Genomic DNA, 21,463 nt, shown 5'->3' with positions numbered 1-21,463 from the left:
CCTTGGACCCCAATGCTCTTACAGTCATGTAAACGCTCAAACCCATTGCGCTTCAATGTTAGGTAACATTATTTGGGGGGTAAATATTTAATCAATATTTAATATACTTTATTGTTTATCTCAATAGAAAGTATACATGTACATCACAATATGCAGGTGTCCTGCACCACCTTAAAGCTGTTATTTACCTAATAAAATAGTGCAAGTGGATTTAAAGAATAGGTCATAAAAATATATGCATGTTATAAATGAATGATCTTTGTCTGAAGTTACGTACATAACACAGGTCTGCAAGTCTCATTAGCGGGTACTAGTTTTACCCAGCTCTTCGATTAGATGGGTTCACGTGTATGTATACATGGGTGTTGCTAAAACGCGGAACGGAAAACGGAACGGAAAGCGGAACGGAAGGGAAAACGGAAAATCTTATCTACTGTTATTTACCTCATAGATTCGTTAATCATGCTAAAACGATATACTTTATGTACCTTTTTAATTTATTTTGAAAGATTAGCAATATTAGTTTATTTATTCAAGAATATTTATCTCCTCAAAATTAACAGTACATGCATTGACCACTATATTCTGTCCCAAAATATCCTCGATTCCCTTTTTGCTGTATATTTATATATACCTCAGGGTTCAAGCAATTCTCTTTTAGAAGCATTAAACATTCTCATTATTCTTTCTTTAAAACGTCCTCTCTAGCTTATCAGCTGGTATAAATACACGGCTAAAAATAAAGAAGTCTACGGGGTTTTGCATTTCAACAGACCCGGATGATAGTGTTGAAAAATTGTGCAAGGTCTTCTGAGTGACTTCCAAATGAAGAAAAGATGTCAACATTTTCCATTATAAATCGTCCAAATGTGCTGCATGAATATTTTGGGATCGACAGACTATAGTCCCAATATATAATCGGAAAATCAAACCAGGCAACGTCTAGAGCTCTCTATTCGGATCATATGTATATAGCTGCTGGAAGAAACAACTGCTTAGTAATGCAAACGTAAACAAAATTGCATTGCTAAAAATACTAGTTTCACAAATTACTAGTTTCACAAATTACCGGGTATTTTAATGTTTACTGTATTTTAATTTTTAATGTCGTCAGTCCTACAGTTTTTTTCTTCCATCTCAATGATACTGTATCGTCTGTATGATAAAAGATCGTCTAGAACACCGAAAATTCAATTTTGATGTAAGTATATACATGTACATCATATTTGAAATATAAAATACTCAAAACACGCATAAAACGCTTTCAATAACTACGTACGTTACGCTGATATGCCAGCAATACCATATAAGAAAAATAAGTAAAAAGTTATTGCTAATTTGCTCGTTTAATCATGTAAATGTTTCACAATTCGTATACATTTGATTTTTCTGTTTCCGTACTCAACTGATAATTATGCAAGGTGTAATAATTTTTTTTTAAGAATAACATTTTTTACCAGTTAATAAAAGTTTTTAGACACCCAAATTATATTTTGATTTTAATAGATCATTCGACAAGGGGGTGGGGGTGGGGGGGGGGGAGAAGAACCGTTTATATTTGAGTTTGTTTGGGAGTGGGGGTTCCAAGTCATATATTTGACAATTTTTTAATGTAATTTAAAATAAGACTAAGCCATACTACAGTCATGAACATGAAGAGTATAGAACAAAACACAAACTAATACATGTACATGTATATATAATTAGGAAGCATTACAAAACAGATGATTGATCTATATATGGGTTCTTAAATTGAATCATATATCATGTACATATTATATTATTGTTTCTTTGTTCAAGGCATTTAAGATGGTATGTAGGTCATGATCCCAAGTGCTCTTCCTGAAATTATTAAATATCATAAAAACCATTGAGATCCCCACCTTAATCCAAAGATATTATTCCTCCTTAGGTCATGCAGGCGCATCAGATCATTATGGCATGTAAGTCATGACCCTAAGCTAAGGGGTCATCCTGACCCCCTTAGAATCAGAAATTGTCAATTATCTTTGAATTATTGATGTTTGATGATCCTATCTCTATTTAATCTTTATTATTAAGTCTCCCGAATGAAATTTGGAGACTTACTGTTTTTGTACGGTCCTTAATACGGTACATGTATTATTATTCTTCATCTTCTTTTTCTTTTTTCCTGCTCTGAACTTGTTTCTCAGAGATGGCTGAACAGAATTGTACAAAACTCTAGGATATGTTAGGCCTGCATATCTAGTTGTGCACCCTGGTTTGATTTTTCTCATTTTGGGTTAGACAACCACTTTTCGGGGAAGGGGGGAGGGGGGTGTCAAAAGGGTGTGGGGTCTAGCATTGAACCTTGTAGGGTTTTCATAATCATATATTGGCTGTTACTGGCAATATATAGGGTTTATTAGATCTGACCCCTGGGGTCATCCCCACCCCCCAGGAATCTGAAATTACCATATATCTCAGAAACTGTTATAATCATGACCCCTAAACCATATATATTCATGTTTCTGATGTCAAGGGGCATCAAATGTTATGTAGGTCATGGGCCCTGTGGGTGGTCCTGACCCCCTCAAACAGCAAGTCCCTTAATATCTTCAAAACAATTGAGATACCCACCCTTAAACCATATATATTCTTGTTCCTTGTGTCAAGGGGCATCAAACGGTATGTAGGTCATGGGCCCCGGGGGTGGTCATGACCCCCCTTGAACAGGAAGTGCACGAATATCTCGAAAACGGTTGAGATCCCCAGACCTTAACCATATATATTCTTGATCCTTAAAGGGCATCAAAAGTTATGTACCGGTAGGTAATGGGCCTCAGGGTTAAATTTAATTTTTCAAAACTGTAATGCACATCTATGGAACAGTTCCTATCATATCCCAAGATATGATGTGTCTATCCATTAAATCATAAAAGGAGTTCTAGGATCTATGTTTTTTAGAAGTGATAAACATTAATTTTCTGCTACTTTTTGACTCCCTGGATGAAATTTAAATTTTGAAAACCTTACTGCACATCTATAGAATAGTCCCTATCATATCCCAAGATATGATTGTCTATCCATTAAATCATAAGAGGAGCTCTTGGATCAATGTTTGTTTTTTTTAGTGATAAACGTCAATTTTCTGCTACTATTTGACTCCCTGGATGAAATTTAAATTTTAAAAACCTTATTGCACATCTATAGGACAGCCCAAATTATATCCCAAGAGATGACGTAGCTACTCCAAAAGTTGTAAGAGGAGTTCTGGGAATCATATTTGTTTGCCAAAAAACATCATTTTTTGTTGCCCACTGATCCCCTTAATAAAAACAAAAATTCTGGAACCTGATAACGCCTCAATATGACACCCCAATCATATTCTAGAAGATCATTTGGCTACTGCCAAAAAAATGACGTTTTTGAAACCAGTTTTTTTGTAAAAAAAAAAAAAAAAAAGTCATTTTTTAGCCATTAAATGACCCCCAGGACAAAATTGAAAATTCCGAAACCTTATTGCGCATCTATAGGATATCCTTAAACATATTCCAAAAGATGATTTGTCTACTGTTGAAAATGTAGGAGGAGTTCGAGGAAGAAGGTTTTTTGTGAAAAAACGTCATTTTTTACCAATTATTTGACCCCCAGGACTAACAGAGAATTTTTGAAACCTTTTTTCAAAACAACATGATACCCCAAATCAAACTCCAAGAGTTCAGTTTGCTGGTTTATAAGATGTAGGAGCAGTTTGAGAAAGTAAAACGTAACAGACGGACGGACGGACGGACAGACGGACGGACGGACGGACGGAACAGGGTAAAAACAATATACCGAACTTTCTTTAGAAAGTGCGGGTATAAGAATAAAAGCTGATCAAAATAGTGCTTAAGGCATAACCAAATAAAATGCAGTAAAATGTAAATGATAAATAAATTTGAAACAATTTAATCAAAGCATAAACTTTATTTTGGTAGAATTGAGGTTAAAAGATATTTAAAACTTATATACTTAACATGCTAATCTAGTTAGCATATATTACGTTTGTTTGAAAGTGGTAGATTTATTTTCTTTATCTGAAAAGTAATGGGAATGGTCGTATACTTAAATAAACATGACTTTCATTTTAAATATGTAAAAAGAGGGACATATATCAATAATCATTTATATAGATATAAATAAACAGGATAATAAATTTCTGTAAAAGACCTGACGATAAACGTGATTAATTTTATAATTTCAGAAGAATATTAACCTTACGTTCTCCGCGATATAAATTATGTTTTCCTTCCTAGGGTAACCATTCCATGGCTATGAAGTTAACCTCACAAGTTCGGTGTTTATATCCCTTGTAGCTTGCAAAGCGGGGCACAAAATATGTCTTATAAAAGGCTTAAAGGTCTCAGAAATCAATATCTCGTATGTTTAATTGTATGAGGATCTTTGCAGGTTCTGTAAACCTCAAATACAGTTTAATTCATCTATTTACGTTATGCACATAATTTGAAACAATTTCAGATCATAAACGGGTTCATAGAAGAACGTTATCAGCTAACAAATAAGAATTATTGTTCAAATTGAAATTGATTTAGATGTATATTTTAGTATTATGTACAACATACAATGCATTCAAGTTTAAATATATCAAAATAAATGGGCTGGTAACGACACTCTGCGACGATGATTAAAAAAAGTGGCGAAAAAGTTTGCAAGCGAAAATTTAGTGACAAGGCACAAAAAGCACAAAAGCTAAATCGAGAACAAGCTGAACAACGACACATCGTTGAAATGTTAAAAACATTTTGGGTGGCATCAGACAGTAATGTATCTGGTTGCGATCCCGACTCCAAGACTTAGTAGCTGGAGGGTGAGGCCTTGGTTATTAATTCTGAATTTTTAACTTAGTTCAGAAAAAAAAGTCAAAATGAATGACCTGACGAAAACATATGTCAATGTATTGGTTATTATAATTATATATATATATATATATATATATATATATATATATATATATATATATATATATATATATATATATATATATATATATATATATACTGTCAGTCAATGATAGAGGAATAAATTCTAGTGAAAAAAGATATGATTAAGACCTGATTAAAAGGAAAAAAATATGCCATACCCCCATCCCCAAATAAGAACACCTCTATAAGAAAAAAAATGAATGAATATACATTTGTGAATTAATAATTTTTTCAAACAATTACTTTAGATTGGTCAGTGATCTAAAACGAAACGAATGGCCATGTTGAAAAATCATAAAAAGGTTAGGTAAGGTAATCATGCGTTTTGATTGTATGAAGTTTTATAATAATTAATGATTTTTTATTGTTTGTGGGATTTGGCCATCGATATTAAGCCGGTAGAAATGATCATTAAGCCTGTTTGAAAAAAAAGCAGTTTAGAAGTTTTAATGTTCTTTGTAATACAAGTATTTTTTTTCACAAGCTCCTCCTAATATCGGGTATGATTAAATAGAATTCAACAAAAACAAGTTACGTCTATGTCGATATTTAGAATAATCAAATTTAATGATACATCTATATGTAAGCGTAAGAGGTGGAGATCCAGAGGGAGGAAAATTAACCTAACAGCCAATTACCTTTACGAACTCTAAATATCATAACAACGTTAATCTTTGCCAGGAAGAGGTACATTGCTAAAAGGTAGATAGATGGGTTAGGAGAAGGGGTTTTCATTTTTAAGATTCACCTGAATTCTGAAGAACTAACTAAGCTCGGCTCTATTCTTTCTATTATTTAGTTTTATTGATTTTAATTTGATGAGTTATACCAATGTTTAGTACCAAAAAACCACTTGTGTGCACTTTTTGGAATCCGTTATTGAACATTATTGTATATTTTTTCCTGATGAAACCCTGCACCTAAGTAAAAGTGGCGGTAGCTTGAAACTCTACCGTCCATCACTTGTTGTTTCCTCACATTCAAAAATGCGCATATTATACCAACGTAACACAATGCTATGAGAAAAACGTTTTTGTATATCGTTGAAATTAGAATGTTTCAGCCAACAGGTTTCTGTTTTCAACGCCAAAGTGCAAACTCTAAAGAGCACAGTGGTTTCAAATCTCTCTCTCTTTTCTCTTACATTAAAAACTAGATCCATATAAGATTTCACTGTGAGGATTTGAACATTCCCCATACAGAGAAACAATAAATCAAATTTCCTAATCTAAAAAAAAACATCATTCTGATTTTAATTAGACATAACTCCCTTGTAGCTTGCAAAGCGGGGCACAAAATATGTCTTATAAAAGGCTTAAAGGTCTCAGAAATCAATATCTCGTATGTTTAATTGTATGAGGATCTTTGCAGGTTCTGTAAACCTCAAATACAGTTTAATTCATCTATTTACGTTATGCACATAATTTGAAACAATTTCAGATCATAAACGGGTTCATAGAAGAACGTTATCAGCTAACAAATAAGAATTATTGTTCAAATTGAAATTGATTTAGATATATATTTTAGTATTATGTACAACATACAATGCATTCAAGTTTAAATATATCAAAATAAATGGGCTGGTAACGACACTCTGCGACGATGATTAAAAAAAGTGGCGAAAAAGTTTGCAAGCGAAAATTTAGTGACAAGGCACAAAAAGCACAAAAGCTAAATCGAGAACAAGCTGAACAACGACACATCGTTGAAATGTTAAAAACATTTTGGGTGGCATCAGACAGTAATGTATCTGGTTGCGATCCCGACTCCAAGACTTAGTAGCTGGAGGGTGAGGCCTTGGTTATTAATTCTGAATTTTTAACTTAGTTCAGAAAAAAAAGTCAAAATGAATGACCTGACGAAAACATATGTCAATGTATTGGTTATTATAATTATATATATATATATATATATATATATATATATATATATATATATATATATATATATATATATATATATATATATATATATATATACTGTCAGTCAATGATAGAGGAATAAGTTCTAGTGAAAAAAGATATGATTAAGACCTGATTAAAAGGAAAAAAATATGCCATACCCCCATCCCCAAATAAGAACACCTCTATAAGAAAAAAAATGAATGAATATACATTTGTGAATTAATAATTTTTTCAAACAATTACTTTAGATTGGTCAGTGATCTAAAACGAAACGAATGGCCATGTTGAAAAATCATAAAAAGGTTAGGTAAGGTAATCATGCGTTTTGATTGTATGAAGTTTTATAATAATTAATGATTTTTTATTGTTTGTGGGATTTGGCCATCGATATTAAGCCGGTAGAAATGATCATTAAGCCTGTTTGAAAAAAAAGCAGTTTAGAAGTTTTAATGTTCTTTGTAATACAAGTATTTTTTTTCACAAGCTCCTCCTAATATCGGGTATGATTAAATAGAATTCAACAAAAACAAGTTACGTCTATGTCGATATTTAGAATAATCAAATTTAATGATACATCTATATGTAAGCGTAAGAGGAACAGCCAATTACCTTTACGAACTCTAAATATCATAACAACGTTAATCTTTGCCAGGAAGAGGTACATTGCTAAAAGGTAGATAGATGGGTTAGGAGAAGGGGTTTTCATTTTTAAGATTCACCTAAATTCTGAAGAACTAACTAAGCTCGGCTCTATTCTTTCTATTATTTAGTTTTATTGATTTTAATTTGATGAGTTATACCAATGTTTAGTACCAAAAAACCACTTGTGTGCACTTTTTGGAATCCGTTATTGAACATTATTGTATATTTTTTCCTGATGAAACCCTGCACCTAAGTAAAAGTGGCGGTAGCTTGAAACTCTACCGTCCATCACTTGTTGTTTCCTCACATTCAAAAATGCGCATATTATACCAACGTAACACAATGCTATGAGAAAAACGTTTTTGTATATCGTTGAAATTAGAATGTTTCAGCCAACAGGTTTCTGTTTTCAACGCCAAAGTGCAAACTCTAAAGAGCACAGTGGTTTCAAATCTCTCTCTCTTTTCTCTTACATTAAAAACTAGATCCATATAAGATTTCACTGTGAGGATTTGAACATTCCCCATACAGAGAAACAATAAATCAAATTTCCTTATCTAAAAAAAAACATCATTCTGATTTTAATTAGACATAACTCTCTCTCTCTCTCTCTCTCTCTCTCTCTCTCTCTCTCTCTAATGCATTCGTCAATGTTTTGTGCTCATAATTTTTTATACTAGTAAAAGATCAAGGCGACTTAAGCTTATTCCGCTAGCTGAAAATTATATTAAACAAGAGGCCCATGGGGCAAAATCGCTCACCTGAGCAACAATGGCTTTATAGGGGTGTCCAAAGGATATTGTGCCATATGGCCCCTCGGTAGAATTAACCAAAAAAAAAAAGAATACCATAAAATAAACTGTATCCAAAATTTACACTTATTTTCATACACTTAATTTTTGACATTGTACCCTTACGAAATACCACTTTTACTAAAAATAAGATCCTTTGCAAGATATCAAACTAAACTTTTGGTGGGGGTACACTGTTAACTTCAAATTCCCTTTATTTTAGTTCTATCCCCTTACTTTATAAAACGATCAAATTATATATGAGAATATGCATATAGGTACATATTCATGTTCAACTACATTGTACTAGCTAATAATTGTATATTATTTTAAAAAATTCCTATATGTGAAAGAAGAAAATTGTAACTCAAGGCGCTCAAATTAAAAACATTCAAAAACTAAGTGGTCTTCCGCATTTTAAACGATTGTTGTTTACCAGGCGTGAACTCGTGCGACGTTTTATTACCTAGCTGCAGGTCTGTAGCTCTCGTTCTGAAAAATTCGGATGGAAGACCTGGGAGCTACAGTGCCTCCCATAGTTAAAAAACTGCAATTTACGGCGCACAAAAAATTGCACTAGTCTTGGACTTATTAATATTATGTCCGAGCACATTCTGTACAAATATTTGATTCCCTAAAAAATTTTCGGACATTTTACTACAGATATCGTTACTCTACTCGCCTCTGATATTCTTGTAAACACCATCACCAGTTCTAAAATGAAGAGTTGCAGTTTGTTTACATGTAAAAATGGCGACTCTCGATCTCGACGTGAATTTAACATACTTCATTTTCCCAGGTTGGGAACCGTGTTTCGGGAAAAGTCTGAGGCAAGTAAAGAGACGATATCAGTAAAAATTGTTAGAATGATTTAATGGTACTAATGTTTTACAGAGTTTGTGTGTAAATAAGGTAATTCAGTCCAAAACTAGCGCAGATTTTTGTGCGCCGTAAATTGCAAATTTTTACTAAGGGATGCACTGAAGCTCCCAGGTCGTCCATCCGAATTTTTTCAGACCGGAAGCTACAGACCTGCAGCTATTTATAACCTAACTCACTTGATAGATGAATACACTCGCATGAAAAATGTTGTCATGTGATATGTTAAAAAGATATTACATGTATAATCAATGCATAGGCGTCGTAACTGGGTGGAGCCCCCCTCGATCCCCCGACTTTTTATTTTGCAAAGTTAGACATAGCCATACTCAAATCTTTTTTTTTGCTTGTCAAGATTTCTGATAAAGTCTAGCCCCCCCCCCCCCCACCCCTACCCCTCTCAATGAGCCTCAGAATGCAATGTATTGGCAGGCATATCGCTCTGATTTACTAAGGCCCACCCTTTATTTTCATCTGTATTCAAAATCAACGTTAAGAAATGGCTACAAATCAAGATGATATCCCGCTGTATTATTTTCTTAAGAATAGCGATAATACATTTATCCCCGTAACAGTAATGTTTTAAACTGTTTTAAAGAGGTAGTTTTAATTCAATTGTGTCTGAAAGTTGGTGTGGTTTCATCGTAAAAAGAGGAGGCCCCAAAATGTTTTAGAGCATATCATCCTTTAAATTTTTCGATTCGAGATCAAAAATTTTAATTTTACTTTTTATGTATTAAATGGTTTACTGGTGCATTTTAAATGATTGACCAAAATATTGAATGTAAAAGTCAAGTTACAAGCGAGATACAGAGGTAAGAATTGGTTGTTATGTAAACAAAGCTCGAGTCTTATAGTTGTTTACAAAATATGTAAAGTAGAGATTAACCATTTCTTAGACAAAATGACATGTAAAAAACAATAAAACTAACTCAATATCTTCATAACTACTATTATCAACAAAAAAGTAATATTTGATTGAAACTTGCACTAATACAACACATATGTAAAATATGACAATATTCGAGCATTGATTACAAAACACAAAGAATTATGAACTCTGTATCTTGCCTATAACATTATATTTGACTTTCAAATTTTGACATAACATTATAAACTTTTATATTTATCATTATAAACATTTAAAATGGAAAAATAAAATTGGAAAACTTAAAGTCAAATCGTGTCTAAGCCCCTTTAACGTTTAGTGAGACATTTCTAGTGATAAATCAAAATTTCAGCGTCAATCGTAGAATTATAAGCAAGATACAGAACTCGCAATTCTGCTTGGTTTGAGTCAATTTTTTGTTCACAAGAGTTAATTACATTCAACTTAGGATTTTTAAACTTGGTATTTCCTATTCAGAATGAACAAAAGAATGGCCTCAGTTCTGTGAGCAAACCCCTGTATCTTGCTTATATTTCGAAACTTGACACAGCTGAATGTGGTTAGTAAAGAGAAAATTGTAAACAATTAAACAGAGGAAACATGCACTAAAACAAGGAAAGAGCACAATTTATTTTTCATTATACCTATATATTTCTAGCAGCAAAAACAATCACCGTTTAGACTGAAAATGCAGAGCATCTTAACAAAACACGTTGCACTATACTGGTAATCAACCATAACGTAGAGATCGTACCAAATAACCAATAGAATATATAGTATTTACTAGTATAATACAATACGTTGTTAGTGCATCAGAGTTTGCTAATTTGGCACAGGTAAACAATTAACTGTCTGATTTACCGAAGTCTATATTTGATTCGATACGCTAAAGTTCCAAAATACAGGTGATATTTCCCCTCAAGTTAAAAAGCATAAACGAAATTCAAAACAACGTAACAACACGGTCATGAGAGGAAATGTCAACGCATTGAAAGATTCACTTCACGAAATCGGCACCAATATATTAAGCATGCTTCAAGTATCCCTTCGCACGTAAACTGTTGCACAACAAGCAAATTCATCTTTGTCAGTTTGACCCGTTTGTCATGCGTCAACATTCAAACATGGCTGCCTTATTAAAAAAAAGAACTTTCGTTTTCGATATGGAATACCGAACCCGAAGTTATATACTGATTGACATGACCGCGATTATCTCTCTATTTTTATATTCGTAAATTACTCAAATTTGAAGCAGAATTCGCCGATAATTTTTGCAATTTATATTTTCCTGTACATAAGGATTATTTATGCAAAATTCGTTGCATTTGACTCAGTAGTTCTTCAGAAGAAGATTTTTTAAAATGCACCCAGTTTCGAGGTTTTTTCCGTTTTGAATAAAGATCGTTATTTCATTTTTGCAATTTATAATCACCTTTCTAAAGGGTTGCTTTGTGCCAAATTTGGTTGAAATTGGCCAAGTGGTTTTAGAGAAGTAGTTTAAAATGTGAAAAGTTTACAGAGGGACAGACGGACGGACGGACAGACGGACGGACGAACGGACGGACGGACGACGGACAAAAGGTGATCAGGAAAGCTCACTTAAGCTTTCAGCTCAGGTGAGCTAAAAACCGGTATAAAACGAGTTCTCTCTTTTACCAAATTTTGATTAAAGCTGAAAGTTTACCTTAAGTTATGTAGATTATCGGTATTACATTGTATGCCCATATGTTCATGCTCCAAATGTGCAACCCTGTCATCAAAAAACGAATAATAGTCAAGAAAGTGTTACATGGATAACTGTTTTATATTTTTGTACAAGTCTTACAGATTAAATACAGATTAATAGTTTATAAAAGCATTTAATTTACCATAATTTTAAATTTTCAAACCTGAAGTACTGACGGGAGTTGATTTTATCGATTATCATTTATCTTAAAATCAACTTATCTTGCATGGCAATTAGTTTTTAGTCTGTATTTGAATTACGCGCTTTTTTATTATATGAATTTTTTAACTTTTCCGACAAGAATTTCGAGAAACCCCATATGAATCAAGTTGTGTAATATTTAAAGATAGATTTCAAACTATGTATTAGTAATCGAATCAATTTTAAGAATTGTATGGATCCAGGCACTATTTATATCGAACTCTAGTCTCGTTCAACCAGACGTTCGGCTGTCTCCGTTAATCTCCGACAAGCAAAAGAGCCTCTCTGCTTGTCGGAGATTTACGGAGACAGCCGAGCGTCTGGATGAACGAGACTTTATTAAACTCTGGCGTAGGAACACATGAGACTACAAAAATAGCTAAATTGTTCGTATTATATAAAATCTGACTATTTTCAAAGTGTTTATAGATAAGTTTTCTTGAAAAATACAATGCTTCAGCATACATTACATCGAAACCAACTCACAAAAATGAAAACAAAAAAATGAAGAAGTCTGATGTTCAACAAATTGCCAATCAGATCTTTCTAAAATTTAAGACATGATATTGATTATTAAGCCAACTGCTATGAATTAGGAAAGAAAACTCCATATAATTTAGATTAACAAGCTATATGTTATCCAATGTCTTTATACAGAGCTTCATTCTCAAGAAGATTGATATGGTATAAAATTAATCACGACTACCCATTACTCCTAACAGATTATATGGTGAATAAAATACGTATGTTATTATAGCTGAAGTCAAACAAAACAAAAAAAAAACATTTTAATATCAGATTGATGAAGAATCAAAAGAAAAAATCCAAAGTCAGTCCCACAATAATTTAAATTAAGATGACATTCATTTTATTTCTATCGATATACATACCGTATACAGGAAAATATTCTTCGCTGTGTTATTTTCACCCATTTCGTCCTTCTTGTCTATGGGCAAATTGAGGACTGGGTGCATTGTATTGGCTCAAACTATATCTTTAGATCAAGACTTTGTCTTGATGAATTCAAGTTAAGGCGAAACTGTTTGTAAGTAGAGAAGGGTGATATTAACACTTGGCGAAAATGACCCTGTATTCAGTAAACTTCATATCTTAAAATTGAGTTTCTTTCATAACTTCTTTGGAGTAAGACAGTAAACGTTTATTAAATAAACACGTGAAAGGATTTTGTCATCAGAGAGAAGTCTGAAAAGCTTGTTATAGTAAGATTTTCCATCGGTAGTATCTTAAAATAAAAAAGGCTTAATTGTAGAAAACACCCTTATAAGTAAGTGTATTACCCAAATGTAAATAACATTTACAGTATGATTATGACACCACATTAAAAAATTACAAAATAATTATAATCTGTCAGTGGTATTTAAATTTATTTAGATTTAAAATGTCTGTAGACAATTAGGTGATAAGTTATGGTTTAACAGTTAGTATGAAAAACGTCAGTCACAATGCGACCCAGTGGAAGACTGTATTTGCTGACAAGGTCGTTGTATCGACCATAGAATTTACGAAAAGATGACTTCAAATTAAATGAGACTGTTGATGGTCCTGTTTTATAAACTTGTTTTTCATTGGCTTGCCTCATCTTAGAAACTGTTCATACGAAGAGCATGCCCTTGTGTATCGAATCAACTGAGAGACAAAAACACCATATGCAGGTTATGAAGGTATATTGCTACATAAGTAAGGAAAGTTGACTGTAGAAAACGTGAAGTCATCGCGTTTATCATAAAGTTTTGTTGTTAGGTTACCATCAATGTCTATGTCCGGTGAGATATCCAAATATGAAACAGATGATGCAGACTCTGTGGTATCTTTTATTATAAGTTCCCTGGTATATATCGTGTCAACGTTTAGTATGGAAATAACAATTTTTAATTGATAATACATCGTCGATATACCTGAATGTTGAATTGAAGGCCACAGCGAGTGATTTATTTTTTTCACGTACAGGTATTTGAATAAATTCTGCTTCATAAGAACACAAAAATAAATCTGCTAACAATGGGGCACAATTGGTACCAATGGGAATCCCAACAGATTGTTGGAAGACTTGATTTTTAAAAACTACAAAGATGTTGTCTATCAGAAACTCAAGCATATTTTTAATGTCAACTTCAGAGTACTTGTGTGTGCAATCAGAAAGGTTTTTTTTACAAAATATTTTTTTTAGATTTCCAATGACAACGTAAGGATTTTCATGACTTCCATTTTTATTTAAGAAACAATTGTTGATGATATAAAAAACCGAGGTTTATAAAAAAATAATAAATAAAACAAATGTGGATCGGAACTAAAATTCGACGGAGATTTAAAGTAAATAGTGTGCCCCTACCATGATTAATTATTTATATCTCCCATATGATTGGTTTTTTAGGGGGTAAGAAAGAGATTCTATAAAAGTACATACATCAAAGATAAAATAAGTACCTGCAAAATAAAAAGAAAAATTCCGAAATTTATTTTTTTGCCAATTCACTGGTGACCGTATTTCCCATCATACTTTCTAGAAATGATGTTCATTTTTATTTCAAATTTTTAATTCTCAATATCCCATTTCTAAAGAGAGAGTTCAGTTATCCAGTAATTTTGTTGATATACATAGGATTTGTAATATATATTTTGAAAGAAAAGCTGAACATATATGTAGTAGTTACTTTTTATCCCCTTTAAATGTTGAATTTAAAGATACATGATCTGAAAGGAGATTGGAAAAGCATTTTAAGAGAATTTGTTACCGCCAATACTGCAATTAGTCATATCTATGCTGGTGCTGCAGTTAGTAATACCTATGCTGTGATGTCATCAGTTTTTAAGCACAATATTTTTGTGTTTAGAGCCCGTGAATTTATATGTGAGGTGGGCTCATGTCTAAGATCACTTTGTACTGAATTTTCACTGGAGAAAATTACTTAATTGGTGAGTGTTATAGGGTGTATATTGTTGGAATGTTTTCCAATGCATATGTACATTGTGCAGTAGAATTATATTGTAGTACATTAAAGACTTAGGTGAATATATAACAAGATCAATAAATGTTTCTTACAATAAAGGAGAATTTACAAATACACAAAAATAAGGGATAATAACTTGTTTACCAAAACCTGATAAAAATAGGCAACTTTTAAAGAACTGGAGACCTATTACACTCCTCTCAGTAATTTACAAAATTGCTTCAGGTTGCATCGCAGAAAGTTTAAAAACAAAACTGCTTACAGTAATAAATGATGATCAAACTGGCTTTTTAAAAGGAAGATTTATTGGAGAAAATATTAGAATTGTATATGATATTATGAGTTTCACTGAATTCAATGATATTCCAGGCCTATTGATGTTAATAGATTTTGAAAAAGCATTTGATACAGTTTCATGGGACTTTATATTCCAAACGTTAATCTTCTTTAACTTTGGAGTTTCAATCAAAAAGTGGATCAAGTGTTTTTATCAGAATATATCCTCTTGTGGTATTCAAAATGGTATACTCTCCAAATATTTTAACCCTCAAAGAGGCTGTAGAAAAGGAGACCCAGTATCTCCATACTTATTTATTCTTTGCGCAGAAATTTTAGGTATTGTAATCCGAAATGATAGAGATATTAAAGGAATTGAGATTGACGGAGAAGAATATAAGATATCACAATATGCTGATGATACATCCTTGATATCAGATGGGTCAGCATCATTTCTAGATGGTATACTACAAATATTATACTATTTTGCAGAAATATCAGGCCTAAAAATTAATTTCAAAACTGATTTGGATAGGTAGCAAAAAATTCTTATGAAATGTTTATCACCACACAAGATGGAAATTGAATTGGGAAGAAACAACGTTCGATTTACTTGGAATAAAGTTTTCCGTTAACTTAGATGAAATGATGGATCTTAATTATAACAACAAGATGGAACAAATAGTAAAGTTAATAAAACAGTGGGAAAATAGAAAGCTTACCCCTCTTGGAAAACTATCAATCAATAAAACCCTTTTTATTCCAAGGATGAATCATTTGATACTAACTTTACCAAATCCCCCAACCCACTATATAAAAAAATTTGAGATTAAACTGTATGAAGTTTTGTGGGATGGTAAACTGAACAAAATTAAAAAAGCTGCAGTTATACAAGATTATAAAGATGGCGATCTAAAGATGATAGAATATTCAGATTTTATCATTGCTCTCAAGTCTAGTTGGACAAGACGACTAATATCATCCAGGGATTCAAAATGGAAGAAATTATTTGAATCTGATTTAAATGTTACTTTGCCAGAACTTATGAATTTTGGAATACACTTTGTCAAAATTCTAAAAGTTAGAACAAGAAATAAATTCTGGAAGGATGTCCTTCAAAGTTTGATACTGGTTTATAAAGCAAATATTTCAAAACAATGTAAAAACATATCAAATGACCACTTATGGTATAATCCGGATATAACAATTGATAAAGAAACACTCTTTTTTAAAAATTGTTTTGATAATGGGATAAGATACGTTAGTGACATATGTAATGCAGATGGTAGTTACCTTCCTTTTCACGATTTTAACACTTTTTACAATACAAAATCAAATTTTCTTCAATATTCAGGTCTTATCTCAGCAATCAGAAGTTATCAAAAGAAGGATGGCAGATATATAAGAAAGGATTATAATTTAAGATACCCAAATACAGTAATAATTTTTATGAACTCAAACAAGGACTGCAAGGAAATGTATAATGCACTTATCTCAAAAAAAAGAAAAAGTTGCCCACATCTGAAAAAAATGGAAAGAAAAGGGATACTGCTTTACAAGAAAAGAATGGAACCTTATTTATAATTTGCCATATAAATGTACTCAAGAAACTAGATTACAATGGCTTCAAACCCAGTTACTTCACAGAATTTCTGCAACAAATAAATACTTATGTAATTGCAATTTAATCAACTCTGCTTCATGCTCTTTCTGTGGACAGTTAACAAAACAAAAGACCATTTATTTTCTGAATGCTATCTTATAAAAGAACTTTGGGACAAAATTAAACACTGGCTTGATGATTTACAGTTAAACGTGAATTTTGATAATAAATCTATTCCGTTTGGTAAATATTTGAATAGTGATATACATCGCTTTGAAAATCTATTAATCTTGATAGTAAAACAATATATATATATGCCTGAAATTTTAGTTTCTCTAAACAATTAAACGTAGAGGCACTGAAACATACCATTATTTACAGACTTTATGTTGAAAAATATATATTTCTTCTAAAAAACTGCAAATACCAAGAGTATAATAACTATTGGTCAAACATCTTCCAAAAGCTAGAATCATAGATAATTGCTTTCATCTGCTTTCTATTTTTATACCTTTCCCCTACCCCCTGCTTTATTTTTTTTTTCGATTTTTTCCCTCCTCCCCATGGGTGATTTAATCAAAATCATATGCTGGTAAATCCTGATTTATGGAAACACATTTTGTTATATATGCATGTGTATTATGTTTGTGTCTATGCCAATGTACATGTCATATATGCATATATTTAAGTAGGTACAAGAATACAAGAGCAAGATTAATTTATAGTAAGTCAGTGAATTTCCTTTTTAAACTAATAGATAAATCACCCAATTTCAACCCCTCCCTCATCCCCTTGCCCCCAATATATACCCCCCAAAAATAACAACTTTCATGACAATACTAAAATTATATTGCTGATAATGTACATTTGTGTATATACATCTGTATAATCATATTATATTAGAGAAATGTATTAACAAAATTTATTATCAGTGTTATATGTCTTATATCACTTGTATCTGTTCTTTCTTTTGTGAAAGTTGTATTTAAATAAAAAAAAATATTGTAGTACATTTGATAATTTTCATACTTTAGTGTAGGTGTACAATTACGATTTTATATGCATATACATTAATATTTCAAGGTCATTATTAATGATACATTGATGAAGCTATATGGAGGTAGTAATGTGTAATTATAAGGCATGAATGCAACTTCGCTGGTAACTTCGCTGGATTATGTTAGGTTTATAATTGCTATATTATGGGAGGTAACTCCATTTACAAGATGTATAATATCATTGTAGTTGTCTAGAGTTATGCCTCTTTGTTTACATTTGTCGGTCGCCAACTTTGCTAGGGCATTTCAGATTTATATAACTATAAGCATATCTTATTATGAATAATTGAATTAGGTTGTACTGATATATCTGATAGTCATACATTTCATCATTGTTAACATATATTTGCTAAGATGAATTAGTGTGTGTTTTTGAATTAGTTAATTTACAATATTTTTTCTCTATTTTTTTGTAGTAAATCGTCTATTGAGACGTCCATCGTCTTACGTCTTACTGTAAACAGATAGCCATGCTATGATCTTAAATTGCTAGGATTAAATAATGGTCACTATGATATTTAAGTGTACCTAGGTACTGCGCTGTGAATGGTGTTAATGATAATTAATAGAATGAACTCTGTGAATCTTGTAGCACTGCGTAGTATTTCTAAATGATGTTATAAAACCAGGCGAATAATACGGGCATAATAATATTCAAATTGAGAGTTTAAAAACAAGTGTCATATTTGGCGATTCTGTGTCTGCAACGATAACTCTAGTACTCTATATTGACTCACGTAATGTGTATTCTATATATTAACCTTTGTAACCTTTTATGCCGTGTATGAATGAACGTATTATGAGTAAGTGATGCCTCATACTAGGTGGGGGACTCCGAGACCCAGGACTCGGAGACTCACATCCTACATCCAGACTCTTTGATTGGCAGTTTTGACGGTTTTGTTACTTTATTTAGGAATAAACTATTAATCTTAATTTTGAACACTAAATGTTCACTCATGATTGTCGTAAATGGGCCGAACTAGTCAGAACTGTCCATCATATGTAAAATGTTATATATACCCATGTAAAATGATGTTGATGTGAGAGATAGATAGATTCCGCTTATAGAGATTCTGAGACTCCTGATTTGGGCTGCTATTAGCTGATGTAATTGTAACTATACGATCACGCTTAATAAAACCGCTTGAGAAAGAAATACTGGACTTGTCATTACTAAGTTTGAGCTGACCCTCAATTGGATCCGTAAGACGGAAGGCTTACATGAACTTTCTTGGTGCCCGTGACCAGGACTTAGCGAAGTTCAAAACAGAATAAGGTAAGAACCATTTCTATATGTCTCTTATAGCTATCTCGAAGTAAACAACTTTGTCTAAGCAACCAATATGGCAACAGGTGATGGGTTTTATAAAAAAGAACTCAGAAATCAAATGGAGCAATTAGAAAAACAATTCGCGGGGTTGGGTCAGAACAAAGAAAATAAAGGGCAAAAGCCAGGTCAAAATTCTTCAGAAAAAGAACAGATTAAACAAACTAGTAGACTAATTGTTCTCGAACAATTAGAGGTCTTTCCACCTCATTATTTTTTATGTTTGAAATAAGATTGCTTCAATAGAAAAAAGTATTTTTTCTGCGTTACTTCATAAAAAAGTGTCAAACGATTAAGTTTGCAATTTTTTATTGCTTGACCTTGACCTTTGACCTTTATGTCATTTTCATTTGTCAAGGTAGACGCTTCAATACCAAGTGGTCCAATGTATATATGATTATTTATTCAAAAGTTTTTGTGTTTTTTGTTGAATGTTTGAAACTTTAAGGGGCAATAACTGCTAGAAAGGGACTTTGGACCTTTTCGGTATGAATAGATTGAAAGAGCGTCTAAGTGTACTGAATACATTAGTAAAAGTTTCAAGTCTCTATCTCTTACGGTTAATGAGGAGTAGCGATAACAAACATTTTGTACAATAGGGGCAATAACTCTATAATTGTTACATAGTAAGGGTCAAAGGGTTATATTTTGAAATGTCTTAAGATGTCCTACTACATCCATGAAAAAGTTTTTCTTTACCACCCTAAACAAAAGAGATCTAAAAACTCATTTATTAAGAGATTTTCAGATGACCTTGACCTTGACCTTTAAATCATTTTGTTCGGCCAAGGTAGACGCTTCCATCCCAAGTGGTCCAAAGTCTCTATGACAAATAATAAAAAAGTTGGAAGTGATTTTATAGAAATGTAAATACTTTCAGGGGCAATAACTACTAGAAGGGGGGCTCAAATTATCTCGGTATGAATAGATTGAATAACCCTCTAAGTGTACTGAAGACATTGGTAAAAGTTCCAAGTTTCTATCTCTTATGGTTTCAGAGGAGTAGCGATAACAAGCTTTTCGTACACAAGGGCAATAACTTTGTAAGTTCTGGGAGTTATCAGGAACAGGGTCATTTGGTACCATAACTTTAAATGGCCAATAACATAAAGAAAAAATTGTTTTAATATCTCTTGAAATAAAAAAGCTGTCCCTGGAAAAAAAGAGAAGAAAAAAAATAAAAAACATAAGAAATACAAAAGGTCTTTCACCTGAAAGGTGGAAAGACCTAAATACTTTTGAAACATATCATGATGCTAGGCCGTATGAAACTTATGAACCTCGACACCGAGTCCCAGATCAGGATGATGAAAAAGATTTTTTTATTGGTCAAGTTAAAGCTATAACAGCCGCACTCTCAGTGCCCCCTTTCTTCTGTGATAACTCCTTTTGAGGGAGATGCCCAAAAATTTAAACAGTGGATAAAAGAAGTTGAGAAGTACAGTGTTATGTCTGGGAAACAAGGTCATGAGATCCCCATGCTTGCATACATAATGAGTAAGGGTTCAGTTGGGGATTATATTAAAAGGTATATAGATACAACAGATGCGTCTGAAGAAATCCCATCTTGGAACGATCTTAAGGAATCCCTTAGAAATAACAGATCCCCAACACGCGTTACCAGTAATGCGTAAGACTCGACAAAATTCAAATGAAAGTGTTCAGTTGTTCGCCGAGAGACTATTGCAAATCGCGGAAGACGCCTACAGTAATGACAAACTAAAAGATCCTTTGATACAACAACAGTTAGTAGATATCTTTTGTGACGGGTGACATTCGACTACCTCAGAATGAAGATTTTGCGAGAAAACCCTAAAGATTTAGAATCCGCAATTCAAATAACAATGCGAGAACAAAATCTGAGACAGAGGCTAGCGATAAGAGGGTCAAATATGACAGAAATTGTACAAAGTAATGACAACAGACGAACTCTTTCAAATTTTGATACTACTCTTCCCTTATTAAAGGATAGAGCAGATAATCTTACCTCAGTAGAAACAAGGCATGTAGAACCAATGGAAATTGACCATGCGCGTAATAGTAGGTGTTTTAAATGCAAACAGACGGGTCATAGGGCTCGATTTTGTACTCTAAACAAACCCCAAGTCAGGTCTCAGCCTCAAATGAATAAACGACTCAGTCAAAACAAACCCGTCCATAATATAGAGCAGAAACCCCGTTCGCCTGTGGAATGTTGGAATTGTGGTAAAGTAGGTCATGTGCGTGCAGATTGTTGGGGCTCGAATATG

This window comes from Magallana gigas, chromosome 5 (assembly GCF_963853765.1).
Source record: "Magallana gigas chromosome 5, xbMagGiga1.1, whole genome shotgun sequence".
In the NCBI taxonomy this organism is placed as follows: Eukaryota; Metazoa; Mollusca; class Bivalvia; order Ostreida; family Ostreidae; genus Magallana; species Magallana gigas.
Note: the sequence above shows the minus strand (reverse complement) of the source record.